Genomic DNA, 17,886 nt, shown 5'->3' on the forward strand with positions numbered 1-17,886 from the left:
AGGTACTTCTGGAATAAATAAAGCACAAAGGGCAAAATGAATTAAACTTGCTCGCCTTCATTTTCTCCAACTCATATTTCCTACATGTAGGTCAGAATAAGTATTAACTATTAAACAGTTCTATTAAAGTTTAATGTTATACTATGTTCAGATTCCTAACTACTTTAAGGAGACATATGATAGCCAGTAAGCACTGACCAAACTAAAGGTTTATTAGCATATTTACCTCTGTTACTAACCAAATCTTGGATTCAGTTTTGAAAACCTTTAAAAGATAGGTAATTTAAAAAAGGACATGCCTACCACTTGCCAAAATAACTTCCCAAAGCAAGGAGGAAAATAAAAACAAAAAATATAGGACTCATAGGTAAGTAGGGTTTTTTTTAGTGAATTTAGATTCTCAAGAAGGCTGAGAACTTAATTTACATAAAAAGAAAATGTCACAATTCACCAATTTTTCACCAAGGAAAATTTTAAAGTCCTGTTGCTAATGTAACAGAACATCAATACTTATAGGAATAAATAACTATTCAAAACAGAACGAAAATATAAATAAAATTTAAAAAATAAAAATAACAGAACGTATAATAAAATTTACAATGTCTGGTATCCAATAAAAAAAAATATCCAACAAGCAAAGTGCAGGAAAATATAACCCTGACTGAGGAGATAAATCAATCAAAACTAACCTAGAACTGAAAGAGAAGTTAAAATTAGCAGACAAGGTCATTAAAACAGTTGGTACAAATATATTCTATATTTTCAAAACCTTAAGTAGAGAAATGGAAGATATAAAAATGATACAAATAGGAGGCACAGGGGTGGCTCAGTGGGTGAAGCGTCCGACTTCACCTCATGTCATGATCCCAGGACCCTGGCATCAAGTCCCACATTGGGCTCCCTGCTCTGTCAAATACAGAAATTTTTTTTTTTTAAAGAACACAAATAGAACTTGTAAAGATGAAAGCCAGGATGTCTAATATGAAAAATTACACTAAACAAGAACAATAGCAGATTGAACACTGCAGAAGGAAAAAAAAAAAAAACAGTGAATGTGAAGATACAGTATAAAGACCATCCAAAATGAAACCTACAGAAAAAAAGACAAATAAAGGAGTATCAGTTAGCTGTGGGGCAACTTTTCATGATCTAACATACATGGGACCAAAGCCCTCAAAGCAGAGGACATGGAGAAGGAACAGGAAAATATGTGAAAAACAACACCCAAAATTTCCCCAAATTTGATGAACATTATAAATCCACAGATCAAGAAAAAGCTCAACGAATCCCACAAGTACAAGAAACATGCACACAAAGGCACATCAAAATAAAACTGTTTGGGGCACTTGGATGGTTCACTCAGTTAAGCATGCAACTCAGTTAATCTCAGTGTTGTGAGATCAAGCTCCATGTCAGGCTCCATGCTTAGTGTGGAGTCTGCTTGAGATTCTCTCCCACTCACTGTGTCCCTCCCCTCATGCTCTAAAATAAATAAAAATCTTAAAAAAAAGAAAAAAAAGCTGCTCAAAACCAGTGACAAGGAAGTCTTAAAAGCATCCAGAGAAAAAGAACACATTATATAAAAAAACAAAACTTAAGATGACAGCAGATTCTTGGAGGAAATGATGCAGCAAAAAGAGAGTGAAGCAACACCTTTTGAAAAAGTAAAACTTAAGAGTTAGCCCAAAGGTTTTGAGCTCCGAACCTGCTGGATCACATCTATACTTATGTGTACCAAACTTCTGTGGCAATAGCACCTTCTAATTGCAAACATTTCATTTTCTGAAACACAGCATCTCATCTGGTTAAATCAGATGTAGTATACGAGCATCTGCTTTCTTAGTACAATGTCATAGACCCAAAAGCCCTAAGTATCTGTTGGGAGTGCACCTAAGAGAATCCACAGTAACCTCTGGGCCAGGTAAAGTGCTCCCAGTTCACTTACATTATACCTAACCCCATAAATATGCCAAATAGGCAGGAAAGATGTCCTCTTTTACAATTCAAGACACACGGTTAATTTGGCAAAGAAAATCACACAGCTAGGTGTAACCAAGTCTTCCTTACTCCATATAGCTTTCTATTAACCCACACCTGAAATATATTAAGCTAAAGGAAAAACAAAATACAAAAGTTCATTCTGGGATAGAGCTAGAATGATGAAGCAGAGAATTCTACTCAAAGAAAAATAAAGTAGATTTCTTAATGAAAATAAAGGACAGTCTTTTTCTCCACTTATTATAATGGACAAGACTCCCAACAACTGCCCTACAACCAATATGACACCGTGTTTCAGAACACTGTCTCTTCTACATGCTCCTTAATGGACACCAAAGAACGGCGCAAGAGAACAAAGGGCACTGGCAGACAAAACAATTCAGTTCCAGAGAGAGGTCTATTTCGATCTAATGATAAAATTTATTCTTTGGGTGTAAATCAGCAAATGATGACCACCTGCCAGGCCAATTGATTTTATAAGGGCCACAAGCTAAGATTAATATTTAAAGTTTGAAAAAATAACAATATTAAACATAAATAACAGTAGATAATAGACCTGGAAATCAATTCAAATTTCAATGTCCACAAAGACTACTTTATTGGAACAGTCATGCACATCCATTTGCCTATCACTTATGGCTGCTTCCTGTGACAGCTGCAGAGCTCAGGAGTTGCAACAGAGACCCTACAACTCTCAAAACTTGAAATGTCTATTATCTGGCCCTTTACAGAAGGTTTCCCAACCACTGCTTTAAGGAAACAGATGGGCCACACCGTCTTGAACAATTTGCCATGAACATTATTTCTCACAACTAAGCTTTTAAAATGTAACTGAAGGGCAGCCCCGGTGGCGCAGCGGTTTAGCACCACCTGCAGCCCGGGGTGTGATCCTGGAGACCCGGGATCGAGTCCCACATCAGGCTTCCTGCAGGGAGCCTGCTTCTCCCTCCGCCTGTGTCTCTGCCTCTCTCTTCGCTCTCTCTGAATGAATAAATAAATAAATCTTTAAAATAAAATAAAATAAAATGTAACTGAAGATCATTCATGCAGTAACTATGTCTTAAGGATCTGCTCTGTGCCAAGCATTGTGCTAGACTCAGGGAATACAGCTCTTACCCTCCTGGGGAAGACCAGAACCAATCAATACAATCAAGTGCCTAAAGTGTTAGGATTGAGCAAGTATGGAGAAGGCAGGTAGCACAGCCTGGTGGCTAAGAGCATCATCTATGGAATCAGACAGCCTTGGTCTCAATCCCAGCTCCATCACCTAACTATATGACCTTGGCAACCACTTAAACTCCTTCAGTTTTTTTCATCTGAGAAAAAAGATAATCGGAGAAACTGGATGGCTCAGTCAGTTAAGTGGCTGACTCTTGATTTTGGTTCAGGTCATGCCCCCACAGCAGGGCTCTGTGCTCAGCAGAGAATCTGCTTGGGATTCCCTCCCTCTGCCCCTCCCCCACACCGATTTGCATGTGTACTCTCACTGCCATAAAACATGGTTCCAAAAAATGTAGTCTTTAAAAAATATTTCTGAAGCGCCTTGGTGGTGCTCTCGCTTAATCGTCTGACTCTTGGTTTCAGCTCATGTGATGATCTCAAGGTCCTGGGACTGAGCCCCACATTGGGCTCTGAGCTCAGCAGGATCTGCACTCAGCGTGGACTCTGCTTGAGATTCTCTCTCTCTACCCCTCTCACTCATGCTCTCTCTAAAATGAATAAATAAAATGTTTAAAACACACACACATATACTCCCATTTCTCCTTCACAGAATGGTACTTTCCCCTTTACCCACCATACCCACTTTTTAAGGATAAGTTTAAACTCTACCTTCTTTATGTAGCCTTCCCTGAAGCTTATGACCTCATGTTTTTAGCTAACCTTTTCCCAAGAGTGTGACTTAATTTCCCAAAGACTTAAACAGACTGAGTCTTACAATCATTCATTCCACAAATATTTACTGGGCACATACTGTGTGCCAGGTTACCATGCTCAGAACACAGTGGGAAGCAAGACCAAAGTGTTGTAAGAGAAAAAAATGGAGATACATATGAGAAGAGGCCAAACCTTGAAGTCTGCTCCAGGAGCTCGGAATGTATGGACTAGGGGGAGTCGCTGAAAAGCTCTAGGCAGGGAAGTGTCATGGTCTTGTCTATAACTAAGAACTCATTCTAGCAAAAACACAAAGGAGCCAGCTTAAACAGTGGATAAATATGCTCTCCACCTTCATGAAGCATCATTACTGTGGAAGAAAAAAACAAGAGTAAACACATAACTAAATCATTAAAAATGAAGGACACCAGAAGTGTCTAAGTCAGCAAATAACAAGAGAAATCCATTTGACAGAGGGCAGATAAGGAGAGTCTCTTTAAGAGACATTTAAGAAGAGCCTAAAAGAGAAGCTGGCCATGCAGAGTGGTATAAGTGTTCACTCTAGGCAAGGGATCAATGTACGATTCCCAAATTCCAAGAGCTAGGTTCCAGGAAAACCACTGTAAATGCAGCATAAGTGAGCAAGTGGAAAAATGGTAGAAAGTGAACTTGGAGATCAAGAAATTTGGAAAAAAAAAAGAAAGAAATTTGGATTCTGGGATCCCTGGGTGGCGCAGCGGTTTGGCGCCTGCCTTTGGCCCAGGGCGCGATCCTGGAGACCCGGAATCAAATCCCACGTCGGGCTCCCGGTGCATGGAGCCTGCTTCTCCCTCTGCCTATGTCTCTGCCTCTCTCTCTCTCTCTGTGTGACTATCATAAATAAATAAAAATTTAAAAAAAAAAAGAAATTTGGATTCTGTCATTAAATATAACACAAAGTCACTGGGTTTTTATTTCTTTGTGAGATGACTATCTTATTCTGAGTACATAATCCAACTACATGACCTGAAACATATATCCAAAGATAAATAAGCTTATACAGTGAAAACAAATTCTCCTCCCACCCCATTCCCTAGCCACACAGTTCCATGTACCTAGGGGTGACCACTTTTATCAGTCTTGAAAGGTTTTAAGCAAGACAGAACATGATCTAATTTATCTTCTATGTAAATCACCCTGGTTGAAAGGTAGAGAATGGGTACGAAGGACTCAGGGAAACCAGGTGGAGCCTGCTGTGCAAGTTCAAGGGAGATGTGATGATTGCTGGGTCCCAGGTGGTGACAGTGGAGAAGGGACAGAAGGACTGCTTTAGGATGTATTATGAAGATAAAATTGACAAAACTGATTCTGACAAAACATCATTAATAACTATTACTACAGGCACTGTTTTTCACACACTTAAATTCTATAGGTCTAATATTTTAGACTGCAATCTTAAATATCTCAGAGTTCAATGAACACCTACACAGATAATGGGTGAGAGAATACCAGTTAACATGAGAAAAAACAGATACTAAAATGTAACGTTAATGAATTGATTAATGGGGAATCTGGGTGGCTCCATTGGTGAAGTGTCTGCTTTTAGCTCAGGTGATGAGCTCAGAGTCCTGGGATCCAAACCCACGTAGGGCTCCCTGCTCAGTGGGGAGTCTGCTTCTCCCTCTCCCTCTGCCCCTCCTCCAACTTGTTCTCTTTCTCTCTCTCTCATGCTTTCTCTCTTAAAAAACCTTTAAAAAATAACTGATTAATGGACTCACTGTGTCAGTGAGTTAGACGATTTCATCTCAGAAATAACACTGCTAGGGCGTCTGGGTGGCTCAGCAGTTGAGCCTCTGCCTTCGGCTCAGGGCGTGATCCTGGAGTCCCGGGATCAAGTCCACATCGGGGTACCTGCATGGAGCCCGCTTCTCTCTCTGCCTATGTCTCTGCCTTTCTCTCTCTGTCTCTCATGAATAAATAAAATCTCTAAAAAAATAAAAAAGAAAAGAAAAGAAAGGAAAGGAAAAGAAAAGAAAAGAAAAGAAAAGAAAAGAAAAGAAAAGAAAAGAAAAGAAAAGAAAAGAAAAGAACATTGCTAAAACTCACCCAAAACAGTACTGCTATAGTTGAAGGGCTAAAATGGCAGCTACTTTTAAAAAAAAGAAAAATGCAAAACTGAAGTCTTTACTACTGGTAGCTGTCAACCACCACATAATAAAGTAGGCTAGGGACGCCTGGGTGGCTCAGTGGTTGAGCATCTGCCCTCAACTCAGGGCATGATCTCGGAGATCCTGGGATTGAGTCCTGCTTTGGGCTTCCCACAGGGAGGCCTGCTTCTCCTTCTGCCCATGTCTCTGCCTCTCTCTCTGTGTCTCTCATGAATAAATAAATAAAATCTTGGAAGAAAGGAAGCAAGCAAGCAAGCTAGAACCAGGGCACCTGGGGGGCTCCAGCGGTGAAGCGTCTGCCTTCAGCTCAGGTCATGATCCTGGAACCCGGGATGGAGCCCTGCGTCAGGCTCCCTGCTCAGCTTCCCTGTCTGCTTCTCCCTCTGCCCCTGCCCCTCCCCCTGCTCCTTCTCTCTCTCATTCACTCTCTTGCAAATAAATAAAAATAAAATATTTTTTTTAAAAAGGCTAGAATCTTCTCAGTAGAATTTTAGTATGACATCACACCAACTTAAAATGTACCAAAAAATTCAGTTTTCCAGTTATGTGCTATATCTACATAACAGAGTATTATTAAGTCTTCAAAAGTAAGGACGTTCTGACACATGCTACAACACGGATGAACCTTGACAACGTTATGCTCAGTGAAATGAGCCAGTCACCAAAGGACAAACACCACATGGTTCCAATTATATGAGAGAGTAGTTAAAATCATAGGACACAGAGAGGAGCTGGGAGCAGAAGAGAATGTGGGGTTATTGCTTACTACGCACAAAGATCCAGTTTCAGAAGATGAAAAGGTCCTGGGATAGATGGTAGTGATGGCTGCAGAACAATGTGCATGTATATAATACCAGTGAACCACACATTTACAATGGTTAAGATGGTAAATTTTATATTGTATGTATTTTACCACATTAAAAAAAAAAAACTTTTAAAGTATGGTGAAAAAATGTGTATAATACACTACCACCTATCTAATAAAGAGGAAGTTTGAATGTAACCATAAAGTTAAAATGTAAAAAGGTCACCCACAAGAGGCATGGGTGAAAATTAAGGGGAAAGACGACTTCCTTGACTATACCTTGTTCCATACATTTGACTTTGAAAGCCTTTTAATATTTTACAGAATTATCAAATTTTTAAAAAGTAATCCCTAAATACTGAGAGATAAAACCCCCCAGAAACCTATGCACCCAACAGCAAAATCAGAGTATATTTTAAGTGACTTTAAAACACAGTAATTTGACTTTTTATCTCTATCTTTTTATCTCTAATGGGATGCAAAAAAAATTTAATTTTTATTAATTGATGATAGTTTTTGTATTCTTCTGAAGCTGAGATGTGTACAGTGTAGGATAAAATAAGTAATTAGGGGCGCCTGGGTGGCTCAGTCAGTTAAGGGTCCGCCTTTGGCTCAAGTCAGGAGGTCAGGATTCTGGGATCAAGGCCCCAAATCAGTCGGGCTCCCTGCTCAGCAGGAAGTCTGCTTCTCCCTCTCCCTCTGTACCCCCCCAACTCAGTGCGCTCATGCGCTTTCTCTCTCTCTCTCAAATAAATAAATAAAGCCTTAAAAAATTAGTAATTAGAATCAAGATGTCTGTCTTAGAAGAAAAAAAGAAAAAAAGGAAAAAAATTAAAAAAAAAAAGAAGAAAAAAAGATACTGGCATAAGATCAAGAAGGTTAAGTAGAGGCACACTTTGGTGGCTCAGTGGTCAAGCATTTGCCTTCAGCTCAGGTCGTGATCCCAGGGTCATGGGATCAAGTCCCGCATCAGGCTCCCCACAAGGAGCCTGCTTCTCCCTCTGCCTCAGCCCCTCTGTGTCTCTCATGAATAAATAAAAATCTTAAAATAAAAAAAAGAAGAAGATTAGATAGAACTCTGTGTAGTGACCTGTGATCTGTGCACTGGGAAGACCTAGAAACAATGATCAACCTAGAAACACTGAACAACCCCAGGGCACAGACTGTCATTACTAAATGTCATTTTTCATTAAAAGAAATCAAAGCCCCTTGGAGAAATGGATCATTCCAGGGCTTGGGACAGAAAACGTACAAGAGGGGGCACCTGGCTCAGCGACTGAATGTCTGCCTTTGGCTCAGGACACAATCCTGGGGTCCCGGGATGGAGTCCCACATCAGGCTCCCCATGGAGAGCCTGCCTTTCCCTCTGCCTATATCTCTGTCTCTCTGTGTCTCTCATGAAGAAATAAAATCTTTAAAAACGGGGGAAAAAATGTATAAGAGGAGCCTAGTGCAGTTTGTCACACTAGAAAGATCAAAGACTTTTAGAGTTGTGTTCAAAGGATTTAGGACCAAACAACGGATTCTTATTGGACAAAGACAGGACAATCTCAGCATCAATAAGGATAATACCTACAGTGGACTGAACCATATCAAATATGTTTAAATCCACCAGTTCACAAAGACACGAACACATACACAACTCACTGGCCACTTTTAGAGTATCCCAACTCATTTTGAGAACTAGTGAATACTGCAAACAAATTAACCATTTAGCCTACTTTGCCCAAAAGAGCTAAAATCAGGGTAACCAAATTATGGAGAGGGCATTTTTCTTTTTTTTTTTTTTTGTAAAGATTTATTTATTTGAGAGAGAACATACCTGCATGACAGAGCAGGGGGAGGGGTAGAGAGATTAGGAGAGAATCTCCAAAGACTGCCCACTGAGCACAGAGCCCCATGCGGGGCTCAATCCCAAGAACCAAGGGACGCCTGGATGGCTCAGTGGTCGAGTGGGGGCCTTAGGCTCAGGGCATAATCCTGGGGTCCTGGGATGGGTCCCGCATCCGGCTCCCCACGGGAAGCCTGCCTCTCCCTCTGCCTATGTCTCTGCCTCTCTCTGTGTATCTCTCATGAATAAATAAAATCTTTTAATAAAATAAAATAATAAAATAAAATAAATAAAATAAAGGTAATGTTTGATTTTTAAAAAAAAACAAAAACCCAAAAGAACCAAGATCATGACCTGAACTGAAATCAACCACCCAGGACACCCCAGGACATTTCTCTTTATAGAAGCATTCCAGCTAATAAATTATGAAGTTAGAGAATTAAAATATCATCACTTCCCAAAGCCTAATAAAATAACGACTCTGGGGCATCTGCATGGCTCAGTCAGTTAAGTAATCAACTCTTGATTTTGGCTCAAGTTGTGGGATCAAGCCCCATGAGGGACTCCACGCTGAGCATGGAGTCTTCCTGAGAGTCTCTCTCTTTCTCCCTCTGCCCCTCCCTGCTTGCGTTCTCTATCTAAATTAAATAAATGAATAAATAAAATAATGATTGGAGGCATTGAGCATCAAGGGCTGCTAACAAGAAGAAAGACTACTAATCATTACCTGCCTACTACCCTATTAAGGTTTTTGTTGCCAAAAATAAATCAAATCTCAATTTGATCACACCTTTAAATTTATCTACCTATGCACATTCATTTCTGTGTAGTTAAACTACAATACAGAATAAAATCCAGACTGTGTGTAACTCCACAGGACAAACCACAGAGTTTCATCAATAAATAAATTGCAAGGAAAGACAAAAGATGATTTAAAAAAGATTAAAACAAGTTACAGGGACGCCTGGGTGGCTCAGCAGATTAGGGCTGCCTTCAGCCCAGGGTGTGATCCTGGAGACCCAGGATGGGGTCCCACATTGGGCTCCCAGCATGGAGCCTGCTTCTCCCTCTGCATATGCCTCTGACTCTCTTTCGGTCTCTCTCTGTGTCTCATGAATAAATGAATAAAAAAAAAATCTTTAAAAAAAAAAGTTACAATGTACAAATAGCATTTGGATCCTGATTCAAACTCTTACCAAAAAACAAACAAACAAAAAACTACTACACAATCAAAAAAATTTAACATTGGTTGGATATTTGAAGGTAATGAGAAATTATTCATTTTTTGTGACAGTCGTATTTGTGTTTATCTTTTTTTAAAATGTATATAGATATACACACTGAAATATTTAAGTTAAAATGACATGAAATCTGGGTTTGGGCATACAGATAAAGACTGGCTATGAGTTAATAACTGTTAATAGCTGAAGCTGGAGAAGATTAAACAGGGACTTATTGCACCCTTCTCGCTACATGTACATGACAACATGTAAAGTAAGTAAGTCAATCGGTACTCTTAAGTTTCCTATAATAAATATACCTTTTTTTGTCAAACTGTTAGAAATTGAGACAAGGTGAATTTTAACACTGATAGGATATGTGATTTTTTTTTTTTAACAACCTGTTTTAAAGCATTTCAAGTATTTACTTTTCAGACAATACACTTGACTATTTGAAAGAACTACCTGGAAACTAATAATCATCTAAAGAAACAGCTTTTGTGGTAAAAATCGGTTAACGCAAAGCTGAACACCAGACAAAATCTTATCAGAATCAAGTAATGTCAAAGACTTGAAAGAAAAATGGTCAGCTGTATAAATTGTATTTTAGAAAGAAAACTATCCATCTTTTGGAGACTGGGTAGAATTTAGATTCATGGCATTCAGTGAGCCTGTGTGACTAAAATCTAAACCTAGCGACAAGGAGTAAAACAAATCATACCAGCTGACCTGCTGTAAACCACATAAAAACTCTGAAAAGCAGTTGTAACTGCCAAAACCATTCACTTCCTTAAAAAACACCTTTACTATTCTAGTTTTCCCCCACAGTCAGAAATCGAGGGGTATATTATGACTTCGGATTTTTTTTTTTAATTTTTATTTATTTATGATAGTCACAGAGAGATAGAGAGAGGCAGAGACACAGGCAGAGGGAGAAGCAGGCTCCATGCACCGGGAGCCTGACGTGGGATTCGATCCCGGGTCTCCAGGATTGCGCCCTGGGCCAAAGGCAGGCGCCAAACCGCTGCGCCACCCAGGGATCCCATGACTTCGGATTTTAAAAAATAATTTCTACACTGCTAGCATCAGCCCATTAACTGGAGACTGAATTTTACAATCGCACCCTCACACCACTCACCCCCCAGGCCAGATGCGCGCTCCCCTCCCGGCGCCTGCTGAACTCTTACTCATCCACTCCCACTCCGCAGGACTGATGTTTTGCAAAGGAAACAGCGCGCACCTTTCAGCAAGCCTATTTCTTCTCCCTATTAAGATTTCTTTTTTTTTTTTTTAAGACTTCATTTATTTGTTGGGAGGGGGTGGGGAGCACAAACAAGGGGAGAGGCAGAGGGAGAAGCCCCCAGCTTGCGGGGAGCTCAAGCCCAGGACCCCGGGATCCTGACCTGAGCCGAAGGCGGAGGAAGAACCCACCGAGCCACCCAGGCACCCCTCCCCATTAAGATTTCAATCCATTTTCCACATATACCCCAAACAATCTTTCCGTAATCATTTACCAACAATGCATACAGCTGTCAGACGTGTTTCGCTTCTTAGGGATACACCAGTTGCGTTATGTCCTTTAGGCATAAAATTACCTACCACACCGCCAGCACTTTCAGGTTAGCCAACGTATTTATCGGAAGGTACGCGTGCATGAAGCCAACACAAATCACCTACAAACACATCCTGAACCGGGAATTACAAGAGTACAAACAAAAGTAACTGTTGAAAGCACGAAGCCCTGACACCTCCCACAGAAAACGTTAGCAAAAGAAGAGCGAGAGGATGACCGAGAAGCTCCAGGACAACCGCGGCCGTCTGCACGCAGGTCTGGCGGGCAGCACTGCCGCCCTCAAACGCCCAGAGCCCAGGGGCAGCGACGCTGCGGGGCCGCACGGAGCCCGGAGCCGCAGGCCGAGGCCCCGGCGGCCGCCAGCACCTGCTGCCCCAGCGTCCGCTCGCGACCCCGCCCCGCCCCCCCACCCCCCCCGCCGGCCGCCCCGCCGCTCCCACCGGGGAACGCGCGCCGCCGACGGTCCGCGGGGAGCGGTCCTGCCTGCGCCGGGTCACGGCCGCCGGCCGAGGGGCGACCGCCCCTCCCAGCGCGGCCCCGCGCCCCCGCCCGCCTCCGCCCGGCCTCCCGCGCCGCCGCTGCAGGCCCCACGGACCGGCCTGCGGCCCCCGGCGCCCCGCCGCCGCCGCCCCCGCGCGCGGGCCTCACCTCAGGGGCGAATCGCGGGCAGCGCACAGGCTCCCAGGTCCGAGGGCGGCTGCCGCGCGTCGGCTCCAGCTCCGGCTCCGGCTCCGGCTCCGGCTCCGCCCCCTGTCCGCCGGGCGCTCCCTAGCCCGCAGCCCCGGCCCGCCCGGCCTCTCCGCCCCCTCAGCCTCCAGCGCTGCCCCCGCCGCCCGAGCTGGGTGCGGCCTGCGGCGCTGCAGCCCAACAACGCGCCACCCTGTAGGCCCAGCCCGCCCCGCGCCGCCCAGCAACGCGCCCTGCGATTGGCTGACCCCGGGCGGTGGGGCGCGGAGGGGGCGGGGCCCGGGCGGCGCGGGGGAGGGCAGGAGCCGAGGCCCTGCGTGCTGCTGCCGCGGGCCGCGGGGATCCCTCTAGGTGTGGCCCCGCCCGCCGCCCGCCCCCCGCCCCCCGCCCCTCGCCCGCTGCGGAAGGTCCGCCACCCCTGGGCGGCGGGGCCAGCGGCGCCCGCTCTTCCAGAACCGCGCGTGCGCTCGCTTGTGGTCGCTGGACAGACCCTAGCGGAGGCCTCTGCGGGCCCGCTGCCCGCGATACGCTCCAGCCCAGAGGGGCCGTCCAAGCCCGGGCCGCCCCCTGCCCACCTCGAGCACTCCTCCGGCACGCGGACTCTTGGACCCTGTACCCGGCCCTCTCCTCGCCGGGCGGGGTCACTGCAGAGTTTGGGACTGGCAGCCAGGGTGGAGTCAGGGCAGTGGGATCTGTGGATGGCGATAAGGCTTCGCAAAGACAGGGTGGCTGCTTGGGGCCCAGGGCCTGGCCTGCCGGTGCTGGATGAACGAGCACCGGTCACCTCTGCAGAACCAGGACAGTAGTAGAGTCTAGGCCTGGGCATTGGCAAGATCAGGCCACCTGCCAGTGACCTGGAGGCCAGCCTAGAGACCACACCAGCACCTGCCCTTACCCTCTCCCCCCTCTGGTTTCATCCGAGCCCCCAAGAGGCCCAGGAAACAGAAGCAGGGTTTCATGTTCCCTTTACACCATAGGAAGCTGAGGCCCAGCGCTGGGTGGGGGAAGAACAGCAGGGAACCCAGGCCTCCCCAGGAGGGAGCTCTTTGGCTTTGCCCACAGAAAGGTCAAGAATGTTGTCTAGGGATAAGTCCCTGACCTCTGATCTCCAAGCGCTTCTAGACAACACTCTGCAATTCTACATCAATCATTTGTTTCCCTTGCACCCAGGAAGAAGGCCCGGCACTTAAGAGCTATCAGTGAAGTGGGTGCCTGGGTGGCTCAGTCAGTTGAGCACGGGACTCTTGATTTCAACTCAGGTCATGAGCTTAGGGTCATGCCCTGGGTCTGGCTCCTTGCTCATCTGGGAGTCTGCTTCTCTCCCTCTCCTTCCTCTGCCCCCCTCCCATCTAAAAAAAAAAGAGAGAGCTGTCTTTCAAGAAGGGACACTGACAGCTCTCTCTCTCTCTCTCTTTTTTTTTTTTTTTAGTAGACACAAAAAAGACTCAGATCAAGCTTCTAAAAGAAAATATATCAGAAATGGAAAATATACTGAATGGGATTAACAGCAGATTAAACACAGCAAAAGAAGAAGTGAACTGGAAGACATAGAAAAAGTAAATGAAACAGAGAGAAACGAGCCTAAAAAGAACAAACAGAACACCAGTGAGCTGTAGGACAACTTCAAGAGGCCTAATGTGTAATTGGAATCCCTGGAAATGGATGCAGGGGTTGGGAAGAAGACAAATACTATTTGAAAATATAATAGCTGATATGTCTTTTCAAATTTGATGGAAACTACAAACCCACAGATCCAAGCAACTCAAAAAGTAACTTCTGGCTTGCTACTGGGCTCTGGTAGATGGAAAGTTTCCATGGGACATCAGAAGTGACTCAGAGGCCAGAATTGCCCATCCCTTGTTTCCATCAGGCTACCAAAACATAAAGTCAGGTAGAGACATCATAATCTAAGGGGCAGATCCAGGATTAGAAGGCTTCGTGTAGATGCAGATGTAGGTGGTCCAGATCCTTTGTCACCTACCACTATAGCACCAACATCTATCACCAATTGTCTCAGGGATTCCCTGGACATGGTGACAGAGGAGCAAAAAGCAAGTGCTTGGTTCATAGGAAGGTTGGATCAATACGTTGGTATGGGCTGAAAATGGCCTACTGCTGCACTGTATCCCCATTCAGCAGCTTCCCTGAAAGACAGTGGTGAGAGGCAGTCACCCCCATAGGCAAAGCTTCAGGCAGTGAACTTGGCCATTCACTTTGTGTGGCAGGAAATGTAGCCTGAACTCATAGACAGTGGTACATGGCTTAGTTGGCCTGTTGGGACCCTGAAAGGAGCAATCTGAAAGTTCAGAGATAAAAAGGTCTGAGGACAAGGCATGTTGGCAGGCCTATGGGAATTGGTACAGAGAGTGAAGATCTTTGTATTGTATGTTAATGTTCACCAGTGAGCATCCACCACAGAGGCTCTATACAACCAAGCCGATAGAATGGACTGACTAATGGGCATAAGCCAGGCTCTGCCCTCTTGTGCCAGTAGTGCTGGCACATTAGTCTCCCCAATGAAGTAATCGTGGTAGCACAGTGGAAGCTATGCATGAGCCCAAAAGCATGGGCTCCTTCTAACCAAGGATGACCCAGCTACTGCCACTGCCAAATGTAACCTGTCACCATCAGAAACCAAGATTGAGCTCCCTGCAGGAGCCAACTAGCTACTTTTGGCAAGTTGATTACACTGGATCCCTTCTATTCTAGAAAGAGTAATAACTCATGTTCACCAAGACTGCCATGTATCTGGATGTGGGTTTGCCTTTTCTGCTGCAATACTTAAGCGCTACTATCAAGAGCTCACAAAGTGTCTGATTGGCTGACGTGGAATCCCACATAACTGCCTAGTGACCAAAGGACCTGCATTATGGCATAGTAGGTATGGCAATGGGCATATTACCAGGAACCCACCATTCTGACCAAATATGCACCATTCAGAAGTTGCTGGTAGAGGGATCCCTGGGTGGCGCAGCGGTTTGGCGCCTGCCTTTGGCCCAGGGCGCGATCCTGGAGACCCGGGATCGAATCCCACATCAGGCTCCCGGTGCATGGAGCCTGCTTCTCCCTCCGCCTGTGTCTCTGCCTCTTTCTCTCTCTCTCTCTGTGACTATCATAAATAAATTTAAAAAATTAAAAAAAAAAAGAAGTTGCTGGTAGAATGAAGGGCTAGCCACATGGAGATTCAGATGAGGCTACAACTTGGAGATGACACCTGGGAGGTGGAATGCTAGCCTTCCTGGAGGAAGCAGTATATACACTGTATCAATAACCACTTTATGCTGTGTCTCTAATATGTACAATACCCGGTGACCTGCTTGAGGAATTTGTGCTTCCTGTTCTGCAACCTTGATCCCCTTGATCCTAGAAGTCACCTAAGAGGACATTTCCACCAGGGGTCATAATCATGTTGAAACTATGACTGCCCCTGATCAAGTGGGACAACTCGTGCTAGTAGATCAGTAGGCAGAGAAGGGAGTAACTGTATTGCCAGGGATAACTGACCCTCATCATTGGGAGTATGTAGGGCTACCTGCCACATGATGTGGGCAGGCAGGAATGTGTATGGTGCTCAGGCAATCAGAGCAGGCATTCAGGGGAATGGGAATGTTTTGGTGCTCCCACACCCGGTAACCATAAATAAGCAAGAATGGCAACATGCCCTCTCAGGAGCTCAGGCCCCAGGCATGAACAATCTAGGAAAGCCAAAGTGTGAGCTGTGAAGAAATCCAGAATGGAGGGCAGAAAAGGAAGATGTTCAGTAGGATTTGTGGCCTGGCAGTAAACTGCAGTTCATCCTCTACCCATTTCTCACAAGTTCCCCCAGATACTGTGACCCATTAGAATACTGCAGAATTTGTGTCTGAATGGACTGAACTTAATGTGAGGAAGAAGTAGATGTGAGCAGTTCAAGGGATAGACTTGGTGGTCACTGGTGGGGCCCTACCCAGATGCTCTTTCTGGCTTGGAGCTGGGAGTGGGCCCTGCCTGAGTGCTGTGAGTGTTAGCAGCTAACGGCCCTAGCCCAGGAGATCATCTCTCTACTTGGAGCGCCAATTACTGGCTGACCCTGGGGCCCATGAGGCTGGTGCCTTGACCTCAAGGCAGGACCAACTGTGGGACAATTCATACTCCAGAGCTTCCTGTGGGATCCGCTAAAGCTAGACTCCAGCCAAGACCACTAACATCCTTTGTTTTTTCCTTTTACTTCAACCTATCCTGATTCCTCCATTCAGCTTATCCTGAGAACATTCCCTCTATAAATCACTTGCACAAAATCTCCATTTCAGGTTTTGCTCCTAAAGAATCCAATCTAAGAAAATTACATATTAAAAATACTGTCTAAAAAATAAAAATAAAAATAAATAAATAAAAATAATAAAAATACTGTCTAGGGATGCCTGGGTGGCTCAGCGGTTAAGTGTCTACCTTTGGCTCAGGGTGTGATCCTGAAGTCCCAGGATCGAATACCACGTTGGGCTTCCTGCATGGAGCCTGCTTCTCCCTCTGCCTGTCTCTCTCTCTCTCTCTCTCATGAATAAATAAATAAAATATTTAAATAAATAAATAAATAAATAGATAGATAAATAAATAAATAAAACTGTCTATGACTCAACACCAAGAAAGCAAACAATCTAGTTAAGAAATCGGCAAAGGACTTGAACATTTTTCCAAAGATTCGTAGATGGCGGAGAGCCCTGGTGGCTCAGCGGTTTAGCGCAGGCTTCAGCCTAGGGTGTGATCCTGGAGACCTGGGATTGAGTCCCACGTCGGGCTCCCTGCTTGGAGCCTGCTTCTCCCTCTGCCTGTGTCTCTGCCTCTCTCTCCTTCTGTGTCTCTCATGAATAAATAAATAAATAAAATCTTAAAAAAAAAAAAGATACGTAGATGGCCAATAAACACATAAAAAGATGCTTAATATCACTGATCTTTGAGGAACTGCAAATCAAAATCAAAACCATGAGATACCACTTAACACCCATTAGGACTGCTACAATAAAACAAAAGAAAAGAATAAGTTGACCAGGATGTGGAGAAATTAGAACCTTGTGCACTGATGGTAAGAATGTGAAATGGTGCAGCCACAGTGGAAAACACATGTTGGTTCTTCAAAAAAGTAAATGGAGAATTACCATGTGACCCAGCAATTCCACTTTGAGGTATATACTCCAAACAATAAAAACAGAGACAAACAGATATTTTATACATCCATGTCTATGGCAGCATTATTAACAATAACCAAAAGGGGATCCCTGGGGGACGTAGCGTTTTAGCGCCTGCCTTTGGCCCAGGGCGCGATCCTGGAGACCCAGAATCGAATCCCACGTTGGGCTCCCGGTGCATGGAGCCTGCTTCTCCCTCTGCCTGTGTCTCTGCCTCTCTCTCTCTCTCTCTCTCTCTCTCTGTGACTGTCATAAATTAAAAAAAAAAAAAAAAACAATAACCAAAAGATGAAAGCAACTCAAATGTCCACTGTCAGATGAATGGATAAACAATGTGGTCCACCCATACAGTGGAATCTTATTCAGCCTTTGAAAGGAAGGAAATCTAGGGCATCTGGGTAGTTCAGTTGGTTAAGCATCTGACTCTTGATTTCTGCTCGAGTCATGATCTTAGGGTCATAAGCTTGAGCCCCATATGGGGCTCTGTGCCAGGCATGGGGCCTACTTAAGATTCTCTGTCTCCCCCTACCTCTGCCCCTCCTGGCCCCTGCATGTGTGCGCATGCTTTCTCTCTCTCTCTCTCTAAAACAA

At 44.6% G+C, this 17,886-nt stretch overlaps 1 protein-coding gene across 10 annotated transcripts in view; it reads right to left on the reverse strand.

Moving 5' to 3' along the window:
• The window catches only part of ADD1 (adducin 1), an 89,460-nt gene extending 77,201 nt beyond the window's left edge, over positions 1-12,259 (reverse strand). For 3 of the 10 annotated variants that reach the window (XM_041751490.1, XM_041751496.1, XM_041751497.1), the window contains exon 1: positions 12,095-12,257. The gene's annotated coding sequence lies outside the window, so the exon portion shown is untranslated. Of the gene's footprint in view, positions 1-12,094 lie in introns of all 10 variants that reach the window. The other 7 variants (XM_041751491.1, XM_041751492.1, XM_041751493.1 and 4 more) reach the window with 4 other exon arrangements.
• Positions 12,260-17,886: the final 5,627 nt, after the last annotated feature.

This window comes from Vulpes lagopus, chromosome 4 (genome assembly GCF_018345385.1).
Source record: "Vulpes lagopus strain Blue_001 chromosome 4, ASM1834538v1, whole genome shotgun sequence".
In the NCBI taxonomy this organism is placed as follows: Eukaryota; Metazoa; Chordata; class Mammalia; order Carnivora; family Canidae; genus Vulpes; species Vulpes lagopus.